Below are 23512 nucleotides of genomic sequence, written 5' to 3'. Positions count from 1 at the left end.
GGAGGTCATTGGAGGAAGTATGCTGTGGGCGGTGCCCCAGTTGAGTTATATTACACTGGAGGTCATTGGAGGAAGTAGGCCCAGATGAGTTATATTACACTGGAGGTCATTGGAGGCAATAAGTAGTGGGCGGTGCCCCAGTTGAGTTATATTACACTGGAGGTCATTGGAGGAAGTATGCTGCGGGCGCTGCCCCAGTTGAGTTATATTACACTGGAGGTCATTGGAGGAAGTAAGCAGTGGGCGCTGGCCCAGTTGAGTTATATTACACTGGAGGTCATTGGAGGAAGTAAGCAGTGGGCGCTGGCCCAGTTGAGTTTTATTACACTGGAGGTCATTGGAGGAAGTAGGCCCAGATGAGTTATATTACACTGGAGGTCATTGGAGGAAGTAGCCCCAGATGAGTTATATTACACTGGAGGTCATTGGAGGAAGTAGGCCCAGATGAGTTATATTACACTGGAGGTCATTGGAGGAAGTAAGCAGCGGGCTCTGGCCCAGTTGAGTTATATTACACTGGAGGTCATTGGAGGAAGTAAGCAGCGGGCGCTGGCCCAGTTGAGTTATATTACACGGGAGGTCATTGGTAGACGTAAGCAGCGGGCGCTGGCCCAGTTGAGTTATATTACACTGGAGGTCATTGGAGGAAGTAGGCCCAGTTGAGTTATATTACACTGGAGGTCATTGGAGGATGTAAGCAGCGGGCGCTGGCCCAGTTGAGTTATATTACACTGGAGTCCATTGGAGGAAGTAAGCTGCGGGCGCTAGCCCAGTTGAGTTATATTACACTGGAGTCCATTGGAGGAAGTAAGCAGCGGGCGCTGGCCCAGCTGAGTTATATTACACTGGAGGTCATTGGTGGACGTAAGCTGCGGGCGCTAGCCCAGTTGAGTTATATTAAACTGGAGGTCATTGGAGGAAGTAAGCAGCGGGCGCTGGCCCAGTTGAGTTATATTACACTGGAGGTCATTGGAGGAAGTAGGCCCAGATGAGTTATATTACACTGGAGGTCATTGGAGGAAGTAGCCCCAGATGAGTTATATTACACTAGAGGTCATTGGAGGCAGTAAGCAGCGGGCGCTGGCCCAGATGAGTTATATTACACTGGAGGTCATTGGAGGAAGTAGGCCCAGATGAGTTATATTACACTGGAGGTCATTGGAGGAAGTAAGCAGCGGGCGCTGGCCCAGATGAGTTATATTACACTGGAAGTCATTGGTGGAAGTAAGCAGCGGGCTCTGGCCCAGTTGAGTTATATTACACTGGAAGTCATTGGTGGAAGTAAGCTGCGGGCGCTGGCCCAGCTGAGTTGTATTACACTGGAGGTCATTGGAGGCAGTAAGTAGTGGGCGGTGCCCCAGTTGAGTTATATTACACTGGAGGTCATTGGAGGAAGTATGCTGTGGGCGGTGCCCCAGTTGAGTTATATTACACTGGAGGTCATTGGAGGAAGTAGGCCCAGATGAGTTATATTACACTGGAGGTCATTGGAGGCAATAAGTAGTGGGCGGTGCCCCAGTTGAGTTATATTACACTGGAGGTCATTGGAGGAAGTATGCTGCGGGCGCTGCCCCAGTTGAGTTATATTACACTGGAGGTCATTGGAGGAAGTAAGCAGCGGGCTCTGGCCCAGTTGAGTTATATTACACTGGAGGTCATTGGAGGAAGTAAGCAGTGGGCGCTGGCCCAGTTGAGTTATATTACACTGGAGGTCATTGGAGGAAGTAGGCCCAGATGAGTTATATTACACTGGAGGTCATTGGAGGCAGTAAGTAGTGGGCGGTGCCCCAGTTGAGTTATATTACACTGGAGGTCATTGAAGGAAGTAAGTAGTGGGTGGTGCCCCAGTTGAGTTATATTACACTGGAGTCCATTGGAGGAAGTAAGCAGCGAGCGAAGGCCCAGATGAGTTATATTACACTGGAGGTCATTGGAGGAAGTAAGCTGCGGGCGCTGGCCCAGATGAGTTATATTACACTGGAGGTCATTGGAGGAAGTAGGCCCAGATGAGTTATATTACACTGGAGGTCATTGGAGGAAGTAAGCTGCGGGCGCTGGCCCAGATGAGTTATATTACACTGGAGGTCATTGGAGGAAGTAAGCTGCGGGCGCTGGCCCAGATGAGTTATATTACACTGGAGGTCATTGGAGGAAGTAAGCTGCGGGCGCTGGCCCAGATGAGTTATATTACACTGGAGGTCATTGGAGGAAGTAGGCCCAGATGAGTTATATTACACTGGAGGTCATTGGAGGAAGTAAGCTGCGGGCGCTGGCCCAGTTGAGTTATATTACACTGGAGGTCATTGGAGGAAGTAGGCCCAGATGAGTTATATTACACTGGAGGTCATTGGAGGAAGTAAGCTGCGGGCGCTAGCCCAGATGAGTTATATTACACTGGAGGTCATTGGTGGACGTAAGCTGCGGGCGCTAGCCCAGATGAGTTATATTACACTGGAGTCCATTGGAGGAAGTAAGCAGCGAGCGCTGGCCCAGTTGAGTTATATTACACTGGAGGTCATTGGAGGAAGTAAGCTGCGGGCGCTGGCCCAGTTGAGTTATATTACACTGGAGGTCATTGGAGGAAGTAGGCCCAGATGAGTTATATTACACTGGAGGTCATTGGAGGAAGTAAGCAGCGGGCGCTGGCCCAGTTGAGTTATATTACACTGGAGGTCATTGGTGGACGTAAGCTGCGGGCGCTAGCCCAGATGAGTTATATTACACTGGAGTCCATTGGAGGAAGTAAGCAGCGAGCGCTGGCCCAGTTGAGTTATATTACACTGGAGGTCATTGGAGGAAGTAAGCAGCGGGCGCTGGCCCAGTTGAGTTATATTACACTGGAGGTCATTGGTGGACGTAAGCTGCGGGCGCTAGCCCAGTTGAGTTATATTACACGGGAGGTCATTGGAGGATGTAAGCAGCGGGCGCTGGCCCAGATGAGTTATATTACACTGGAGGTCATTGGAGGAAGTAGGCCCAGATGAGTTATATTACACTGGAGGTCATTGGAGGAAGTAAGCTGCGGGCTCTGGCCCAGTTGAGTTATATTACACGGGAGGTCATTGGAGGATGTAAGCAGCGGGCGCTGCCCCGGTTGAGTTATATTACACTGGAGGTCATTGGAGGAAGTATGCTGCGGGCGCTGCCCCAGTTGAGTTATATTACACTGGAGTCCATTGGAGGAAGTAAGCAGCGGGCGCTGGCCCAGTTGAGTTATATTACACGGGAGGTCATTGGAGGATGTAAGCAGCGGGCGCTGGCCCAGTTGAGTTATATTACACTGGAGGTCATTGGAGGAAGTATGCTGCGGGCGCTGCCCCAGTTGAGTTATATTACACTGGAGGTCATTGGTGGACGTAAGCAGCGGGCGCTGGCCCAGTTGAGTTATATTACACGGGAGGTCATTGGTGGACGTAAGCTGCGGGCGCTGGCCCAGTTGAGTTATATTACACTGGAGTCCATTGGAGGAAGTAAGCAGCGGGCTCTGGCCCAGTTGAGTTATATTACACTGGAGTCCATTGGAGGAAGTAAGCAGCGGGCTCTGGCCCAGTTGAGTTATATTACACTGGAGTCCATTGGAGGAAGTAAGCAGCGGGCGCTAGCCCAGTTGAGTTATATTACACGGGAGGTCATTGGTGGACGTAAGCTGCGGGCGCTGGCCCAGTTGAGTTATATTACACTGGAGTCCATTGGAGGAAGTAAGCAGCGGGCGCTGGCCCAGTTGAGTTATATTACACTGGAGGTCATTGGAGGAAGTAGGCCCAGTTGAGTTATATTACACTGGAGTCCATTGGAGGAAGTAAGCAGCGGGCGCTGGCCCAGTTGAGTTATATTACACTGGAGGTCATTGTAGGAAGTAAGCAGCGGGCGCTGGCCCAGTTGAGTTATATTACACTGGAGGTCATTGGAGGAAGTAAGCTGCGGGCGCTGGCCCAGTTGAGTTATATTACACTGGAGGTCATTGGAGGAAGTAGGCCCAGTTGAGTTATATTACACTGGAGTCCATTGGAGGAAGTAAGCAGCGGGCGCTGGCCCAGTTGAGTTATATTACACTGGAGGTCATTGTAGGAAGTAAGCAGCGGGCGCTGGCCCAGTTGAGTTATATTACACTGGAGGTCATTGGAGGAAGTAGGCCCAGATGAGTTATATTACACTGGAGGTCAATGGAGGAAGTAGCCCCAGATGAGTTATATTACACTAGAGGTCATTGGAGGCAGTAAGCAGCGGGCGCTGGCCCAGATGAGTTATATTACACTGGAGGTCATTGTAGGAAGTAAGCAGCGGGCGCTGGCCCAGTTGAGTTATATTACACTGGAGGTCATTGGAGGAAGTAGGCCCAGATGAGTTATATTACACTGGAGGTCATTGGAGGAAGTAGCCCCAGATGAGTTATATTACACTAGAGGTCATTGGAGGCAGTAAGCAGCGGGCGCTGGCCCAGATGAGTTATATTACACTGGAGGTCATTGGAGGAAGTAGGCCCAGATGAGTTATATTACACTGGAGGTCATTGGTGGACGTAAGCTGCGGGCGCTGGCCCAGCTGAGTTATATTACACTGGAGGTCATTGGAGGAAGTAGGCCCAGATGAGTTATATTACACTGGAGGTCATTGGTGGACGTAAGCTGCGGGCGCTGGCCCAGCTGAGTTATATTACACTGGAGGTCATTGGTGGACGTAAGCTGCGGGCGCTGGCCCAGATGAGTTATATTACACTGGAGGTCATTGGAGGAAGTAGGCCCAGTTGAGTTATATTACACTGGAGGTCATTGTAGGAAGTAAGCAGCGGGCGCTGGCCCAGTTGAGTTATATTACACTGGAGGTCATTGGAGGAAGTAGGCCCAGATGAGTTATATTACACTGGAGGTCATTGGAGGAAGTAGCCCCAGATGAGTTATATTACACTAGAGGTCATTGGAGGCAGTAAGCAGCGGGCGCTGGCCCAGATGAGTTATATTACACTGGAGGTCATTGGAGGAAGTAGGCCCAGATGAGTTATATTACACTGGAGGTCATTGGAGGAAGTAAGCAGCGGGCGCTGGCCCAGATGAGTTATATTACACTGGAAGTCATTGGTGGAAGTAAGCAGCGGGCTCTGGCCCAGTTGAGTTATATTACACCAGAGGCCATTGGAGGAAGTAAGCAGCGGGCTCTGGCCCAGTTGAGTTATATTACACTGGAAGTCATTGGTGGAAGTAAGCTGCGGGCGCTGGCCCAGCTGAGTTGTATTACACTGGAGGTCATTGGAGGCAGTAAGTAGTGGGCGGTGCCCCAGTTGAGTTATATTACACTGGAGGTCATTGGAGGAAGTATGCTGTGGGCGGTGCCCCAGTTGAGTTATATTACACTGGAGGTCATTGGAGGAAGTAGGCCCAGATGAGTTATATTACACTGGAGGTCATTGGAGGCAATAAGTAGTGGGCGGTGCCCCAGTTGAGTTATATTACACTGGAGGTCATTGGAGGAAGTATGCTGCGGGCGCTGCCCCAGTTGAGTTATATTACACTGGAGGTCATTGGAAGAAGTAAGCAGCGGGCTCTGGCCCAGTTGAGTTATATTACACTGGAGGTCATTGGAGGAAGTAAGCAGTGGGCGCTGGCCCAGTTGAGTTATATTACACTGGAGGTCATTGGAGGAAGTAGGCCCAGATGAGTTACATTACACTGGAGGTCATTGGAGGCAGTAAGTAGTGGGCGGTGCCCCAGTTGAGTTATATTACACTGGAGGTCATTGAAGGAAGTAGGCCCAGATGAGTTATATTACACTGGAGGTCATTAGAAGCAGTAAGTAGTGGGCGGTGCCCCAGTTGAGTTATATTACACTGGAGGTCATTGGAGGAAGTATGCTGCGGGCGCTGGCCCAGTTGAGTTATATTACACTGGAGGTCACTGGAGGAAGTAGGCCCAGATGAGTTATATTACACTGGAGGTCATTGGAGGCAGTAAGTAGTGGGCGGTGCCCCAGTTGAGTTATATTACACTGGAGGTCATTGGAGGAAGTAGGCCCAGATGAGTTATATTACACTGGAGGTCATTAGAGGCAGTAAGTAGTGGGCGGTGCCCCAGTTGAGTTATATTACACTGGAGGTCATTGGAGGAAGTATGCTGTGGGCGGTGCCCCAGTTGAGTTATATTACACTGGAGGTCATTGGAGGAAGTAGGCCCAGATGAGTTATATTACACTGGAGGTCATTGGAGGCAGTAAGTAGTGGGCGGTGCCCCAGTTGAGTTATATTACACTGGAGGTCATTGGAGGAAGTATGCTGCGGGCGCTGGCCCAGTTGAGTTATATTACACTGGAGGTCATTGGAGGAAGTAGGCCCAGATGAGTTATATTACACTGGAGGTCATTGGAGGAAGTATGCTGTGGGCGGTGCCCCAGTTGAGTTATATTACACTGCGGGTCACTGGAGGAAGTAGGCCCAGTTGAGTTATATTACACTGGAGGTCATTGGAGGAAGTAAGTAGTGGGTGGTGCCCCAGTTGAGTTATATTACACTGGAGGCCATTGGTGGAAGTAAGCTGCGGGCGCTGGCCCAGATGAGTTATATTACACTGGAGGTCATTGGAGGAAGTATGCTGCGGGCGCTGGCCCAGTTGAGTTATATTACACTGGAGGTCATTGGAGGGAGTATGCTGTGGGCGGTGCCCCAGTTGAGTTATATTACACTGGAGGTCATTGGAGGAAGTATGCTGTGGGCGGTGCCCCAGTTGAGTTATATTACACTGGAGGTCATTGGAGGAAGTATGCTGTGGGCGGTGCCCCAGTTGAGTTATATTACACTGGAGGTCATTGGAGGAAGTATGCTGTGGGCGGTGCCCCAGTTGAGTTATATTACAATGGAGGTCATTGGAGGATGTAAGCTGCGGGCGCTGGCCCAGTTGAGTTATATTACACTGGAGGTCATTGGAGGAAGTAGGCCCAGATGAGTTATATTACACTGGAGGTCAACGGTGGGCGCAAGCTGAAATCCCTGCCCAGGTTTTGCCCCATGATGATGGGGTTCGTTGGCAAGACCAGTCTTCAGGCTCCGTCTCCGTTGAGTTTACTGACGTCATACATCATTGGCGGGAACTCACTGAAGTTATGACCCAAGTTGAGTTCCATGACAGTGAGGATCACTGGGTGATGCCCCCAATGAACTTCTGGTGCCAAAAGAGCCTCCGGGCTTCTGGGTCCAAGTAGAAGCTTTTCCCAGACTTGTGAACCTCGAATGCTGGAGCTGAAAGTATTGGTGAGTACTGCGGATACAATTGTAGGATGAAGGTGATGCCTCTGCACCTCTCCCGTCTCGCCGCCGGACTCCCTCGGTGCCCGCCTGCCTCTTCCCCAACACTTACATGGGTGAAGGCCAGGCTCCACAAGTTTGTATTGCCTGATGTCTGCGTAGAAGATCAAGGTGGCGGCCATTGTGGTGAGGTTACACGCTTGAAGCATGATGTCTTTAAAAAGCTGGAGAGGTTCTGAGGCTCCCCATGGAGCCAAAGAGCTGATACTTCTTCTGCCCAAAGTTATTGCACCGTGACATCCCTTCAGACTCAAGGGAGTGAGGTGGTGGCACGAGGAATCACACCAGAGGCTTCCTACCTTTACCAAGATGGCCGCCCTGAATCTTCTGCTCCACTCTTCTCTTCTGTCTGTGCAGAGTCTGCTGGTCAGAGGGCCCTGGGGGGTCATCCACCCCAGTCATGAGGCACCGGCGTGGCTAGCCAGTCCAGAGCCGCTGGCCCTCCCCCGCTGCTCTTTCTTTTGGGTAGAGTTGCGTATTTTAATAAAAGTATCAGAGTTGCAAGATTGAACTGAATGAAGACTTGGCAGCTACAGCTGCTCCCAGAAGTGGCCAGGCCGGGTTCTGGGAGCAGGACTGGCAAACAGCGAAGAAAGGTGACTATAGAGAGAGGGAGACAGAGAGAGAAAGTAAGAGGCAGCAAACGAGAAAGAGAGAATTAGTGAGAAAGAAAGGAGAAATAGAGAGAGGGGGCATAAAAAGAGAAACTGAGAAAGAGAAGTGGGAAAGGAAGAGAGATGGAGAAGGGAATGGTGTAGGAGAGGTAGAGACAGGGAAGAAAGACAGAGTGAAGTGGGAGATAGCTGTAAATAAGGAAAGGGTTGAGCTGGGGAGATTGTGGAGGGCGGGGGTCAGATCTGGTCGGGAGTAAGAGGGAATGGGAAAGAGAAGAGGGAGGGGGCTGAGGATGATGGGCGTGGGAATAGGAGGTGGGCTGGAGACAGGGACGGAGAGGGGTGCAGGGGGGGGCAGCTGCGAGGCAGAGATTGGGGGAGATCCTCTCCAGATGTGTGATCTTGGCTCTCTCGTGACAGAATCCTGTTTGCTGCCCTGGCGACAACAGCAAAGGAATTTCCCTCACCGAGGGAGGGAAGGCGGGAGCGGGGGAAGGAGGAAAAGAGGGAGGGAGGGAGGGAAGGTTGGAGCAGTGGAAGGAGAGAACGTGTGAAGGAGGGAGGGGGGAAGGAGGGAGCGGGGGAAAGGAGGGAGTGAACGAGGGAGGGAAGGAGGGAGCGCGTGAAGGAGGGAGCGAATGAAGGAGGGAGCAGGGGAAGGAGGGAGGGAGTGAAGGTTGGAGCAGGGGAAGGAGAGAACGTGTGAAGGAGGGACGCGTGAAGAGGGAGCGCCTGAAGGAGGGCGCTTGTGAAAGAGGGAGGGAGTGAAGGAGAGAGACGGTGAAGGAGGGAGCGTGTGAAGGAGGGAGGGAGTGAAGGTTGGAGCAGGGGAAGGAGGGTGTGAACGGGGGAGGGATTTGTGGATAGAAAGAAGGGACAGAGGGCGGAGGGAGTGAAGGAGCCGGGGCGGGGAGGGATCGAGGGAGGCTGCCATGGGAGGGAATGAGGGAGGAGGTGCGAGGGGGCGTGAAGGAGGAAGCGGAGCAGGGAAACGTGAAGGGAGAGAGCAGAGGAAGGTGGGAGCGGCGAGAGGAGGGGGACACCGGAGGTGGGGGGAGAGGAACCCCCGAGGAGGGCCAGGTAAGGAGGGGAGGGGTCACATCTGTCCGTCGGCACAGCGGGGCGAGCCCTGGGGGAGGGACAGGCGCCCGGTGCGGGGGGTGCGCCCTGGGGCAGGGGTGCAGCCGCCCTCAAGGCGCTGTGGAGAGAGGTGCAGACACTACAGGGGGTGACCCTAGAGAGAGAGGCTCTCTCAGGGGCAGAGGTGCGTGCATACACCCCTGGTGCAGGGGGTGAGCCTTGGGGCAGGGGTGCAGGCGCCCCGGTGCGGCGGGTGACCCTGGGGCAGAGGTGCAGCCCCCACCGGAGGGTGACACTGGGGAGAGAGGGGAAGGGGACCCCAGGGGGAGAGGTGCATACACCCCTGGTGTCATGGGTGAGCCCTGGGGCAGGGTGCAGCCGCTCTCGGGGCGCTGTGGAGAGAGGTGCCGGCACCACAGGGAGTGGGGGGCAGAAGTGATCCCAGGGTCACAGGTGCATATACCCCTTGTGTGCCGGGTTTCCCGGGGACAGGGGTGCAGCAGCCCCCCCCCCCCCCCCAGGGAGAGAGGTCCACCATCTCCCTGGGGACGGCCGTGTGACCCCAGGGAGGGGCGTGCAGGCACTCCCAGAGAGGAGGGGGATAGCCAGGAACTTTGGCGGCCCTGCCACGGTGCAGGGCAAAGGTGCATGGGTGCTGGAGGCTCCGTGGGGGGTGCAGCAGCTTTAGTGAAGGGGGGGGCAGCGATACACGCAAGGGGTGTCGTGCAGCCGTGTCAGGGGTGCGGGGTGCTGGAGCGCATAAGGGGTTTTCTGGGGAACATGCTATAATAATTATTTGCCCCTTGCCACCGCCGTCAGCCCCCGCCCGCCCAGGGGGCCTGGGTGCGAAGCGCACCCCGCGGAGCTGAGCCCCCCAGGGGGCTGGGCTGCGGGGCAGAGTCTGGGGCAGTGCCCGCCGCCCTGCTGTGACTCACAGACGGCTGGAGTGTTGCAATCCCGGGTGCCTCCCTTTCCATGTGTGACTGTGTACACAGGCTCAGGGGGGAGGAGGCAGAGCCCTGGAGGTGACACGAGAATGAGGAGGAAGAGGGGAGAAGAGATGGGAAGAGAGGAGGCAGCCAGGGCGAGAGAAGAAAAGAGAAAGGAGCCGGAGGGGGAGAGGAAAGAGGAGCGACAGAGGCCTGGAACAAGGGACAGGAACTTGAGAGGGAGGATAAGGAAAAGAGAGAACGCAACGCAGAGAGACGCACAGGGCGGGTAGGAATCAAAGGGAAGGAGATACAAGAGTGACAGAGAAAGTGAGATCGAGAAAGGGGAAAAGGTGGCAGAGAGGCGCAGGAAGAGGGAGAAAAGGAGGGGGATTGAGAATGAAGAAGAAAGGAGACAGGAGAGAAAACAGCGAAAGGGAGGAGTGGAGAACGGAAGGAGAGGAAGGAAGCAGAGAAGAAGATATACGGGGGGGGGGGGGGAGGAGGGCGTGAGGAGCACGACACGAAGAGCGTGCAGGACCCCCGTCTGACCCTTCCGCACGCACGGCCGGTCCCTCGGGCCTTCCCAGGCCTCCTGTTTATGTAATAAATGCACTTTGTAAAACGCACGAGCCTCTAGAATGCGCACGACCTCCTTCCCTGTGTGCACAGGGGTCGCGCAATGCCTCAGACTTCAGATATGTTCCCCCAAAGTGTGCTACCGCAGTCCAGATGTGGTGTTCAGAACTGAACACAATTTTCCAGATGGGGCCACAGCAGTCCAGATGTGGTGTTCAGAACTGGACACAATATTCCAGATGAGACCACAGCAGTCCAGATGTGGTGTTCAGAACTGGACACAATTTTCCAGATGGGGGCCACAGCAGTCCAGATGTGGTGTTCAGAACTGGACACAATATTCCATAAGAGGCCACAGCAGTCCAGAAGTGGTGTTCAGAACTGGACACAATATTCCAGACGAGGCCACAGCAGTCCAGATGTGGTGTTCAGAACTGGACACAATATTCCAGATGAGACCACAGCAGTCCAGATGTGGTGTTCAGAACTGGACACAATTTTCCAGATGGGGGCCACAGCAGTCCAGATGTGGTGTTCAGAACTGGACACAATATTCCATAAGAGGCCACAGCAGTCCAGAAGTGGTGTTCAGAACTGAACACAATATTCCAGATGAGACCACAGCAGTCCAGATGTGGTGTTCAGAACTGGACACAATTTTCCAGATGGGGGCCACAGCAGTCCAGATGTGGTGTTCAGAACTGGACACAATATTCCATAAGAGGCCACAGCAGTCCAGAAGTGGTGTTCAGAACTGGACACAATATTCCAGACGAGGCCACAGCAGTCCAGATGTGGTGTTCAGAACTGGACACAATATTCCAGACGAGGCCACAGCAGTCCAGATGTGGTATTCAGAACTGGACACTATTTTCCAGCTGCGGCTACAGCAGTCCAGAAGTAGTGTTCAGAACTGGACATAATATTCCAGATGAGGCCACAGCAGTCCAGATGTGGTGTTCAGAACTGGACACAATATTCCAGATGAGGCCACAGCAGTCCAGAAGTGGTGTTCAGAACTGGACACAATATTCCAGACGAGGCCACAGCAGTCCAGATGTGGTGTTCAGAACTGGACACAATATTCCAGACGAGGCCACAGCAGTCCAGATGTGGTATTCAGAACTGGACACAATATTCCAGATGAGGCCACAGCAGTCCAGATGTGGTGTTCAGAACTGGACACAATATTCCAGACGAGGCCACAGTACTCCAGATGTGATGTTTAGAGCTAGACACAATATTCCAGACGAGGCCACAGCAGTCTTGAAGTGGTGTTCAGAACTGGACAAAATATTCCAGCTGCGGCCACAGCAGTCCAGATGTGGTGTTCAGAACTGGACACAATATTCCAGGTGAGGCCACATCAGTCCAGATGCGGTGTGCAGAACTGGACTCAATATTCCAGATGAGGCCATAGCAGTCCAGATGTGGTGTTCAGAACTGGACACAGTATTCCAGATGAGGCCACAGTACTCCAGATGTGAAGTTTAGAGCTGGACACAATATTCCAGACGAGGCCACAGCAGTCCTGAAGTGGTGTTCAGAACTGGACAAAATATTCCAGCTGCGGCCACAGCAGTCCAGATGTGATGTTCAGAACTGGACAAAATATTCCAGCTGCGGCCACAGCAGTCCAGATGTGGTGTTCAGAACTGGACTCAATATTCCAGATGAGGCCACAGCAGTCCAGATGTGGTGTTCAGAACTGGACACAATATTCCAGATGAGGCCACAGCAGTCCAGATGTCATGTTTAGAGATGGACACAATATTCCAGTCGAGGCCGCAGCAGTCAAGAAGTGGTGTTCAGAACAGGACACAATATTCCAGCCGCGGCCACAGCAGTCCAGATTTGGTCTTCAGAACTGGACAAAATATTCCAGATGAGGCCCCAGCAGTCCAGATGTGGTGTTCAGAACTGGACACACTATTCCAGACGAGGCCACAGCAGTCCAGAAGTGGTGTTCAGAACTGGACATAATATTCCAGATCAGGCAACATCAGTCCAGAAGTGGTGTTCAGGACTGGACACAATATTCCAGCTGCAGCCACAGCAGTCTAGATGTGGTGTTCAGAACTGGACACAATATTCCAGCTGCGGCCACAGCAGTCTAGATGTGATGTTTAGAACTGGACACAATATTCCAGATGAGGCCACAGTACTCCAGATGTGATGTTTAGAGCTGGACACAATATTCCATATGAGGCCACAGCAGTCCAGTTGTGGCGTTTAGAACTGGACACAATATTCCAGCTGCAGCCACAGCAGTCCAGATGTGGTGATCAGAACTTGACACAATATTCCAGATGAGGCCACAGTACTCCAGATGTGATGTTTAGAGCTGGACACAATATTCCATATGAGGCCACAGCAGTCCAGTTGTGCTGTTTAGAACTGGACACAATATTCCAGCTGCAGCCACAGCAGTCCAGATGTGGTGATCAGAACTTGACACAATATTCCTGATGAGGCCACAGTCCTTCAGATGTGATGTTTAGAGCTGGACACAATATTTTAGCTGTGGCCACAGCAGTCAAGATGTGGCGTTTAGAACTGGACACAAAATTCCAGATGCAGCCACAGCAGATCGTTCAGTCAGGGGTTTGTATAGCGCAGCTACTCACCCGTGAGGGTCTGAAGGCACTGGGAGGTGGGGGGGGGGGGGGGGGGGGAGGGGCGGGGGTTGAGGGGGGGGTGGTGCTCCACAGGGTGCTGGGGTCATCTGAAGAGCCAGGTCATAAGGTACTTCCTGAACTGGAGCAGTGCAGGGCTTTGCTGGAGGTAGAGGTGGGGGGGGGGGGGGGTCGTCTAGGCCTTGCCTGCGAGGTAGGAGAAGGACTCCCCCCCCCTCCGTTCTGGTCTTGTAGATGCGTGGAACGGTGGCCAGAGAGAGCTCAGCTGACCGGAGGTGTCTCTTGGGTGCGTGGAAGGAGAGGCGGTTGTTTAGGTATGCTGGTCTGATGTTGTGGAGGGCCTTGTATGCATGAGTGAGGAGCTTGAAGGTTTCTTCTTCTTTCGATGGGGAGCCACAGGTGGTCGCTGAGGTGTTGGGTGATGTGGTTGTGCCGGGGGATGTCTAGGATCAGTCTGGCTGACGCGTTCTGGATGGTCTGGAGCTTGCAAAATAGTTTTTTTGTTGATTCCGGCATAAATGGGGTTGCAGTAGTCGAATCTGCTAGTGGTGAGGGCGTGTGTGACGGTTTTTCTGGATTCAGGGGCGATCTAGCTGAAGGTATTCCGGAGTATGCGGAGGGTGTTGAAGCAGGCCGAGGATATGGGGCTGATCAGGCTGTTCATAGTGACTAATGAGTCCAGTATAATGCTGAGGCTTTGTGCGTGATCTGTCAGGTGCGGGGTTTCCGAGGATGGGGGGCCAGCAGGTGTCATTCAATGCTGAGGGGGTGGAGCCAAGGATGAGGACTTCTGTTATTTCGGAGTTAATTTTCAGGCAGCTGTTCTTCATTCAGGTGGTGACAGCTTTCATCCCTTCATGGAATTTGTGCCTGGTGATGTTGGGTTCCTTGTTGTGTGAGAGGATGAGCTGGGTGTCATCCAGATGTGGTATTCAGAACCGGTCGCAATATTCCAGGTGAGGCCACAGCAGTCCAGATCTGGTGTGCAGAACTGGCCACAATATTCCAGGCGAGGCCCAAGCAGTCCACATCTGGTGTTCAGAACTGGACACAATATTCCAGCTGATGCAACAGTAGTCCAGATGTGGTGTTCAGAACTGGATACAATATTCCAGTTGATGCAACAGCAGTCCAGATGTGGTGTGTAGAACTGGCCACAATTTACCAGATCAGGCCACATCAGTCCAGAAGTGGTGTTCAGAACTGGATACAATATTCCAGAGAGACCTTGCGAACTGTACTGCTACACTCCGGGTGTGGTGCCCAGAACTGGACACAATATTCCAGATTGAGAACTGTATTACAACACTACAGAAATGGTGTTCGGAGTTGGACACAATATTCCAGATGCAGTTTTGGAACTGTACTACTACACTCCTGATGTGGTATTCAGAACCAGTCTCAGTATTCCAGATGCAGCCTTGAGAATTGTAATACTACCCTACAGATGTAGCATCTGGTACTGGACACAATATCCAGATGTGGCCTTGAGATCTGTACTACTATACTCCAGATGTAGTGTTCAGAACTGGACACACTATTCCAGATGCAGCCTTGAGAAATGTTCCAAAACACTGCAGATGTGGCATCCACGACTGGATATAATATTCCAGATGTGGCCTTGAGAACTGTACTACTACACTACAGATGTGGTTATCAGAACCGGTCACAGTACTCCAGGTGCAGCCTTGAGAATTCTAGTACTACCCTACTGATGTGGCATCTGGTACTGGACAAAATATCCAGATGTGGTCTTGAGATCTGTACTACTAAACTCCAGATGTTGTGTTCAGAACTGGATACAATATTCCAGATGCAGCCTTGAGAACTGTCCTAAAACACTCTAGACAATATTCCAGATGAGGTATTGAGAACTGTACCGCTACACTCCAGGTGTGGTGTCCGAACTGGACATAATATTCCAGATGTGCACTTGAGAACTGTACTACTATACTCCGGATGTGGTGTTCTGAATGGGACACAATATTCCAGATGCAGCCTTGAGAAATATACTACTGCACTGCAGATGTGGCATCTGGCACTGAACACAATATGTGGCCCAGAGAGCTGTACTACTATATCGAGATGTAGTGTTCAGAACTGGACACAATATTCCAGATGCAGCCTTGAGAAATGTTCCAAAACACTGCAGATGTGGCATCCAGGACTGGATATAATATTCCAGATGTGGCCTTGAGAACTGTACTACTACACTCCAGATGTGGCATCCAGGCCTGGACACAAGATTCCAGATGTGACCTTGAGAACTGTACTACTATACTCTAGATGTGGTGTCCAGAACTGGACACAATATCCCAGATGAGGCCCTGAGAATTGTACTGCTACACTCCAGATGTGGTGTCTAGAACTGGATACAATATTCCACGTGCGGTTTTGAAAACGAAACTGTACTACTACACTCCAGATGTGGTAGCCAGAACTGGTCACAATATTCCAGATGTGGTTTTGAGAACTGTACTACTATACTCTAGATGTGGTAGCTAGAACTAGTCACAATATTCCAGATGTGGTTTTGAGAACTGTACTACTACACTCCAGATGTGGTAGACAGAAGTGGTCACAATATTCCAATTGTGGTTTTGAGAACTGTACTACTATACTCCAGGTGTGGTGTCCCGAATGTAACATAATATTCCAGATGTGGACTTGAGAACTGTACTACTATACTCTGGATGTGGTGTTCAGAATGGGACTCAATATTCCAGATTCTGCCTTGAGAAATATACTACTGCACTGCAGATGTGGCATCTGGCACTGGACACAATATGTGGCCCAGAGAGCTGTACCACTATACTCCAGATGTGGTGTTCAGAACTGGACACAATATTCCAAATGCAGCCTTGAAAAATCTTCCAAAACACTGCAGATGTGGCATCCAGGACTGGATATAATTTCCAGATGTGGCCTTGAGAACTGTACTACTATACTCCAGGTGTGGTGTCCCGAACTGGACATATTATTCCAGATGTGGCCTTGAGAACTGTACTACTATACTCCAGGTGTGGTGTCCCGAACTGGACATATTATTCCAGATGTGGACTTGAGAACTGTACTACTATACTCCGGATGTGGTGTTCAGAATGGGACACAACATTCCAGGTGCAGCCTTGAGAAATATACAACTGCACTGCAGATGTGGCATCTGGCACTGGACACAATATGTGACCTAGAAAGCTGTACTACTATACTCCAGATGTAGTCTTCAGAATTGGACATAATATTCCAGGTGCAGCCTTGAGAAATGTTCCAAAACACTGCAGATGTGGTATCGTGGACTGGATTTAATATTCCAGATGCGGCCTTGAGAACTATACTCCAGGTGTGGTGTCCCGAACTGGACATAATATTCCAGTTCTGGACTTGTGAACTGTACTATTATACTCCGGATGTGGTGTTCAGAATGGGACACAATATTCCAGATGGAGTCTTGAGAAATATACTACTGAAACAATTAGCCCAGCACACTTTTTTTCAAAAGTCAAACAATTAACAGATTCACAGTACAGTTGTCGCACAAAGACAAGTAGATGATATATATTTCTTATTGATCTTTATCCGTTCTTTGTCTTTTTTTTAAACCGTTATGCAACCGCCAACGCGTTTCGGCCACACACCGACTTCTTCAGGGCTCACAATGTTTTTATATATATCTGATGCACTTTCACTCGACCAATTTTGACCGTATTTGTGACCAGTCACCAGTCCAAACGAGCCTCCACAGCAAAAGTAGCGCATAAACAGTTTATGCGCTACTTCTGCTGTGGAGGCTCGTGTGATGAAGTCTGCTCATCGCCATTGCAATAAAATACAACACTGTAAATTACCTGTCAGGAAAGAGATTTACATACAGAGAGAAACGAAGAAAAAATATCTGATACAAGGGCCGGCGATTATTGTCAAATCTGTTACAGATTAACTGGTCACCAGTCCCTACCATTTCGCCAAATCTGGTGTAATTCCGTTCAGCCGTTCACTTTTTTGGTGTGAGCCCTGTAGAAGTCCTTTCATCACAGCCTGGAGTGCGCCTGTGTTTGACAGGGCATGTACCTGTGTTCAAGGGTGTGGTCAGCATGTCTGTATCTTGAAGCCTTCCATTAGGAGGCGTGCCTGGTAAGGATGCCTAGCCACCGGTCACAGGTGTGACAACAAACGCCACCGCCTTAAAGATAGCAGCAGCGGCATGTGTTACTCACTCAGAAGACTCCGGAGGGGAGTGACTCTCACCCTGGAGTGCCTGGCTGAGACTGCACCCCGAAGAGGAGGAGTGACTTTCACCCTGTGTGCCAGGCTGAGGCAGCCCCCCCCGGAGGGAGGAGGGACTCTAACCCTGGGTGCCAGGCTGAGACTGCCCCCCCGGAGGGAGGAGTGACTCACCCTGGGGGGCCAGGCTGAGATTGCACACCAGAGGATGGAGTGACCCTCACCCTGGGTGCCCGGCAGAAACTGCACCCCGGAGGATGGAGTGACTCTCACCCTGGGGGGCCAGGCTGAGACTGCACCCCGGAGGGAGGAGTGACTATCACCCTGGGTGCTAGGCTGGGACTACACCCCCGAGGGGAGGAGTGACTCACCCTGGGGGGCCAGGCTGAGACTGCACCCCGGAGGGAGGAGTGACTCTCACCCTGGGTGCCAGGCTGAGACTACACCCCGGAGGGGAGGAGTGACTCGCACCCTGGGTGCCAGGCTGAGACTGCACCCCGCAGGATGGAGTGACCCTCACCCTGGGTGCCAGGCTGAGACTGCATCCCGGAGGGAGGAGTGACCCTCACCCTGGGTGCCAGGCTGAGACTACACCCCGGAGGGGAGGGGTGACTCGCACCCTGGGGGGCCAGGCTGAGACTGCACCCCGGAGGGAGGAGTGACTATCACCCTGGGTGCTAGGCTGGGACTGCACCCCCGAGGGGAGGAGTGACCCTCACCCTGGGTGCCAGGCTGAGACTGCACCCCAGAGGATGGAGTGACTCTCACCCTGGGGGGCCAGGCTGAGACTGCACCCCGGAGGGAGGAGTGACTATCACCCTGGGTGCTAGGCTGAGACTGCATCCCGGAGGGAGGAGTGACCCTCACCCTGGGTGCCAGGCAGAGACTGCACCCCAGGGGATGGAGTGACTCTCACCCTGGGGGGCCAGGCTGAGACTGCACCCCGGAGAAAGGAGTGACTCTCACCCTGGGTGCCAGGCTGAGACTGCACCCCGGAGGATGGAGTGACTCTCACCCCGGGGGGCCAGGCTGAGACTGCACCCCGGAGGGAGGAGTGACTATCACCCTGGGTGCTAGGCTGAGACTGCATCCCGGAGGGAGGAGTGACCCTCACCCTGGGTGCCAGGCTGAGACTGCACCCCCGAGGGGAGGAGTGACTCACCCTGGGGGCCAGGCTGAGACTGCACCCCGGAGGGAGGAGTGATTCTCACCCTGGGTGCCAGGCTGAGACTACACCCCGGAGGGAGGAGTGACCCTCGCCCTGGGTGCCAGGCTGAGACTGCACCCCGCAGGATGGAGTGACCCTCACCCTGGGTGCCAGGCTGAGACTGCATCCCGGAGGGAGGAGTGACCCTCAACCTGGGTGCCAGGCTGAGACTACACCCCAGAGGGGAGGAGTGACTCGCACTCTGGGGGGCCAGGCTGAGACTGCACCCCGGAGGGAGGAGTGATTATCACCCTGGGTGCCAGGCTGAGACTGCATCCCGGGGGGAGGAGTGACCCTCACCCTGGGTGCCAGGCTGAGACTGCACCCCGGAGGATGGAGTGACTCTCACCCTGGGGGGCCAGGCTGAGACTGCACCCCGGAGGGAGGAGTGACTATCACCCTGGGTGCTAGGCTGGGACTGCACCCCCGAGGGGAGGAGTGACTCACCCTGGGGGGCCAGGCTGAGACTGCACCCCCGAGGGAGGAGTGACTTTCACCCTGGGTGCCAGGCTGAGACTACACCCCGGAGGTAGGAGTGACCCTCGCCCTGGGTGCCAGGCTGAGACTGCATCCCGCAGGATGGAGTGACCCTCACCCTGGGTGCCAGGCTGAGACTGCATCCCGGAGGGAGGAGTGACCCTCACCCTGGGTGCCAGGCTGAGACTGCACCCCGGAGGATGGAGTGACTCTCATCCTGGGGGGCCAGGCTGAGACTGCACCCCGGAGGGAGGAATGACTATCACCCTGGTTGCTAGGCTGGGACTGCACCCCCGAGGGGAGGAGTGACTCACCCTGGGGGGCCAGGCTGAGACTGCACCCCGGAGGGAGGAGTGACTCTCACCCTGGGTGCCAGGCTGAGACTACACCCTGGAGGGAGGAGTGACCCTCGCCCTGGGTGCCAGGCTGAGACTGCACCCCGCAGGATGGAGTGACCCTCACCCTGGGTGCCAGGCTGAGACTGCATCCCGGAGGGAGGAGTGACCCTCACCCTGGGTGCCAGGCTGAGACTCCACCCCGGAGGGGAGGAGTGACTCGCACCCTGGGTGCCAGGCTGAGACTGCACCCCGCAGGATGGAGTGACCCTCACCCTGGGTGTCAGGCTGAGACTGCACCCCGGAGGGAGGAGTGACTCTCACCCTGGGTGCCAGGCTGAGACTACACCCCGGAGGGGAGGAGTGACTCGCATCCTGGGTGCCAGGCTGAGACTGCACCCCGGAAGGGAGGAGTGACTCTCACCCAGGAGGGGAGGAGTGACTCACCCTGGGGGGCCAGGCTGAGACTGCACCCCGGAGGAGGATTGACTCTCACCCTGGGGTGCCAGGCTGAGACTGCCCCCCAGAGGGAGGGAGTGACTCACCCTGGGGGACCAGGCTGAGACTGCACCCCTGAGGATGGAGTGACTCTCACCCTGGGTGCCAGGCTGAGATTGCACCCCTGAGGGAGGAGTGACTCTCACCCTGGGTGCCAGGCTGAGACTGCACCCCGGAGGGAGGGAGTGACTCTCACCCTGGGTGCCAGGCTGAGACTGCACCCCGGACGTGGCCGCACTCAGAGGTCTCTGGAGGGCTGGAGTGACTCTGACCTTTAGGTGATAGGCTGAGACTGCACCCCGGAGGGGAGGAGTGAGCCTCACCCTGTGGTGCAAGGCTGAGATTGCAGGCTGCACCCTGGAGGGGGAGGAGTGACTCTCACCCTGGGTGCCAGGCTGAGACTGCACCCCGGAGGGGAGGAGTGATTCACAGCACCCCGGAGGAGGATTGACTCTCACCCTGGGTGCCAGGCTGAGACTGCACCCCGGAGGAGGAGTGACTCTCACCCTGGGGTCCCAGGCTGAGACTGCCCCCCGGAGGGAGGAGTGACCCTCACCCTGGGTGCTAGGCTGAGACTGCATCCCGGAGGGAGGAGTGACCCTCACCCTGGGTGCCAGGCTGAGACTGCACCCCCGAGGGGAGGAGTGACTCACCCTGGGGGGCCAGGCTGAGACTGCACCCCGGAGGAGGAGTGACTCTCACCCTGGGGTCCCAGGCTGAGACTGCACCCCGCAGGATGGAGTGACCCTCACCCTGGGTGCCAGGCTGAGACTGCATCCCGGAGGGAGGAGTGACCCTCACCCTGGGTGCCAGGCTGAGACTGCCCCCCGGAGGGAGGAGTGACTCTCACCCTAGGTGCCAGGCTGAGACTGCACCCCGCAGGATGGAGTGACTCTCACCCTGGGTTGCCAGGCAGAGACTGCACCCCGGAAGAGGAGTGACTTTCACCCTGGGTGCCAGGCTGAGACTGCACCCCGGAGGGAGGAGTGACTCTCACCCTGAGTGCCAGGCTGAGAGTGCACCCTGAGGGGAGGAGTGACTCTCACCCTAGGTGCCAGGCTGAGACTGCACCCCAGAGGATGGAGTGACTCTCACCCTGGGGTGCCAGGCAGAGACTGCACCCCGGAAGAGGAGTGACTCTCACCCTGGGTGCCAGGCTGAGACTGCACCCCGGAGGGGGGGAGTCACTCTCACCCTGAGTGCCAGGCAGAGACTGCACCCCGGAAGAGGAGTGACTCTCACCCTGGGTGCCAGGCTGAGACTGCACCCCGGAGGGGGGGGAGTCACTCTCACCCTGGGTGCCAGGCTGAGACTGCACCCCGGAGGATGGAGTGACTCTCACCCTGGGGTGCCAGGCAGAGACTGCACCCCGGAAGAGGAGTGACTCTCACCCTGGGTGCCAGGCTGAGACTGCACCCCGGAGGATGGAGTGACTCTCACCCTGGAGTGCCAGGCTGAGACTGCACCCCCGAGGGGAGGAGTGACTCTCACCCTGGAGTGCCAGGCTGAGACTGCACCCCCGAGGGGAGGAGTGACTCTCACCCTGGGTGCCAGGCAGAGACTGCACCCCGGAAGAGGAGTGACTCTCACCCTGGGTGCCAGGCTGAGACTGCACCCCGGAGGATGGAGTGACTCTCACCCTGGGGTGCCAGGCAGAGACTGCACCCCGGAAGAGGAGTGACTCTCACCCTGGGTGCCAGGCTGAGAGTGCACCCCGAGGGGAGGAGTGACTTTCACCCTGGGTGCCAGGCTGAGACTGCACCCCGGAAGAGGAGTGAGTCTCACCCTGGGTGCCAGGCTGAGAGTGCACCCCAAGGGGAGGAGTGACTTTCACCCTGGGTGCCAGGCTGAGACTGCACCCCGGAAGAGGAGTGACTCTCACCCTGGGTGCCAGGCTGAGACTGCATCCCCGAGGGAGGAGTGACTGTCACCCTGGGTGCCAGGCTGAGAGTGCACCCCGAGGGGAGGAGTGACTTTCACCCTGGGTGCCAGGCTGAGACTGCACCCCCGAGGGGAGGAGTGACTCTCACCCTGGGTGCCAGGCAGAGACTGCCCCCCGGAGGATGGAGTGACTCTCACCCTGGTGTGCCAGGCTGAGCATGCCCCCGAGGGGAGGAGTGACTCTCACCCTGGGTGCCAGGCTGAGACTGCACGCCCGAGGGGAGGAGTGACTCTCACCCTGGGTGCCAGGCAGAGACTGCCCCCCGGAGGATGGAGTGACTCTCACCCTGGTGTGCCAGGCTGAGCATGCCCCCGAGGGGAGGAGTGACTCTCACCCTGGGTGCCAGGCTGAGCATGCCCCCGAGGGGAGGAGTGACTCTCACCCTGGGTGCCAGGCTGAGAGTGCACCCCGAGGGGAGGAGTGACTTTCACCCTGGGTGCCAGGCTGAGACTGCACCCCCGAGGGGAGGAGTGACTCTCACCCTGGGTGCCAGGCAGAGACTGCCCCCCGGAGGATGGAGTGACTCTCACCCTGGTGTGCCAGGCAGAGATTACACCCCGGAGGGGAGGAGTGACTCTCACCCTGGGTGCCAGGCTGAGCATGCCCCCGAGGGGAGGAGTGACTCTCACCCTGGGTGCCAGGCTGAGACTGCACCCCCGAGGGGAGGAGTGACTCTCACCCTGGGTGCCAGGCAGAGACTGCCCCCCGGAGGATGGAGTGACTCTCACCCTGGTGTGCCAGGCTGAGCATGCCCCCGAGGGGAGGAGTGACTCTCACCCTGGGTGCCAGGCTGAGCATGCCCCCGAGGGGAGGAGTGACTCTCACCCTGGGTGCCAGGCTGAGAGTGCACCCCGAGGGGAGGAGTGACTTTCACCCTGGGTGCCAGGCTGAGACTGCACACCCGAGGGGAGGAGTGTCTCTCACCCTGGGAGCCAGGCAGAGACTGCCCCCCGGAGGATGGAGTGACTCTCACACTGGTGTGCCAGGCTGAGCATGCCCCCGAGGGGAGGAGTGACTCTCACCCTGGGTGCCAAGCTGAGACTGCACCCCCGAGGGGAGGAGTGACTCTCACCCTGGGTGCCAGGCAGAGACTGCCCCCCGGAGGATGGAGTGACTCTCACCCTGGTGTGCCAGGCTGAGCATGCCCCCGAGGGGAGGAGTGACTCTCACCCTGGGTGCCAGGCTGAGACTGCACCCCCGAGGGGAGGAGTGACTCTCACCCTGGGTGCCAGGCAGAGACTGCCCCCCGGAGGATGGAGTGACTCTCACCCTGGGTGCCAGGCTGAGACTGCCCCCGAGGGGAGGAGTGACTCTCACCCTGGGGTCCCAGGCTGAGACTGCACCCCGGAGGCAGGAGTGACCCTCACCCTGGGTGCCAGGCTGAGACTGCACCCCAGAGGATGGAGTGGCCCTCACCCTGGGTGCCAGGCTGAGACTGCACCCCCCAGAGGGAGGAGTGACTCTCATCCTGGGTGCCAGGCTGAGACTGCCCCCGAGGGGAGGAGCGACTCTCCCTCTGGGTGCCAGGCTGAGACTGCACCCCCGAGGGGAGGAGTGACTCTCACCCTGGGTGCCAGGCTGAGACTGCCCCCGAGGGGAGGAGTGCCTCTCAGCCCCCATACAGCAGGGACACAACATCCTGTTGTAAACCCCCTTCAGTCCCCCTCGATTTGTGGCCTCTCTGCTGGCAACAAGGTGCTGTGCTG

General features: G+C 55.4%; 1 protein-coding gene across 2 annotated transcripts in view; it reads left to right on the top strand.

Annotated features, from left to right (window-relative positions):
* The first annotated feature begins 8834 nt into the window (after window positions 1–8834).
* Window positions 8835–23512, top strand: part of CNOT12 (CCR4-NOT transcription complex subunit 12) — a 381414-nt gene continuing 366736 nt past the window's right edge. Inside the window, exon 1 of one of the 2 annotated variants that reach the window (XM_086953347.1) lies at window positions 8835–8982. The gene's annotated coding sequence lies outside the window, so the exon portion shown is untranslated. The remainder of the gene's footprint in view (window positions 8983–23512) is intronic. The other variant, XR_015307571.1, reaches the window with a different exon arrangement.

Source organism: Lissotriton vulgaris, chromosome 1_2 (assembly GCF_964263255.1).
Source record: "Lissotriton vulgaris chromosome 1_2, aLisVul1.2, whole genome shotgun sequence".
Classification (NCBI taxonomy): Eukaryota; Metazoa; Chordata; class Amphibia; order Caudata; family Salamandridae; genus Lissotriton; species Lissotriton vulgaris.
Note: the sequence above shows the minus strand (reverse complement) of the source record. Positions and strands in the feature narration are given on the sequence as shown.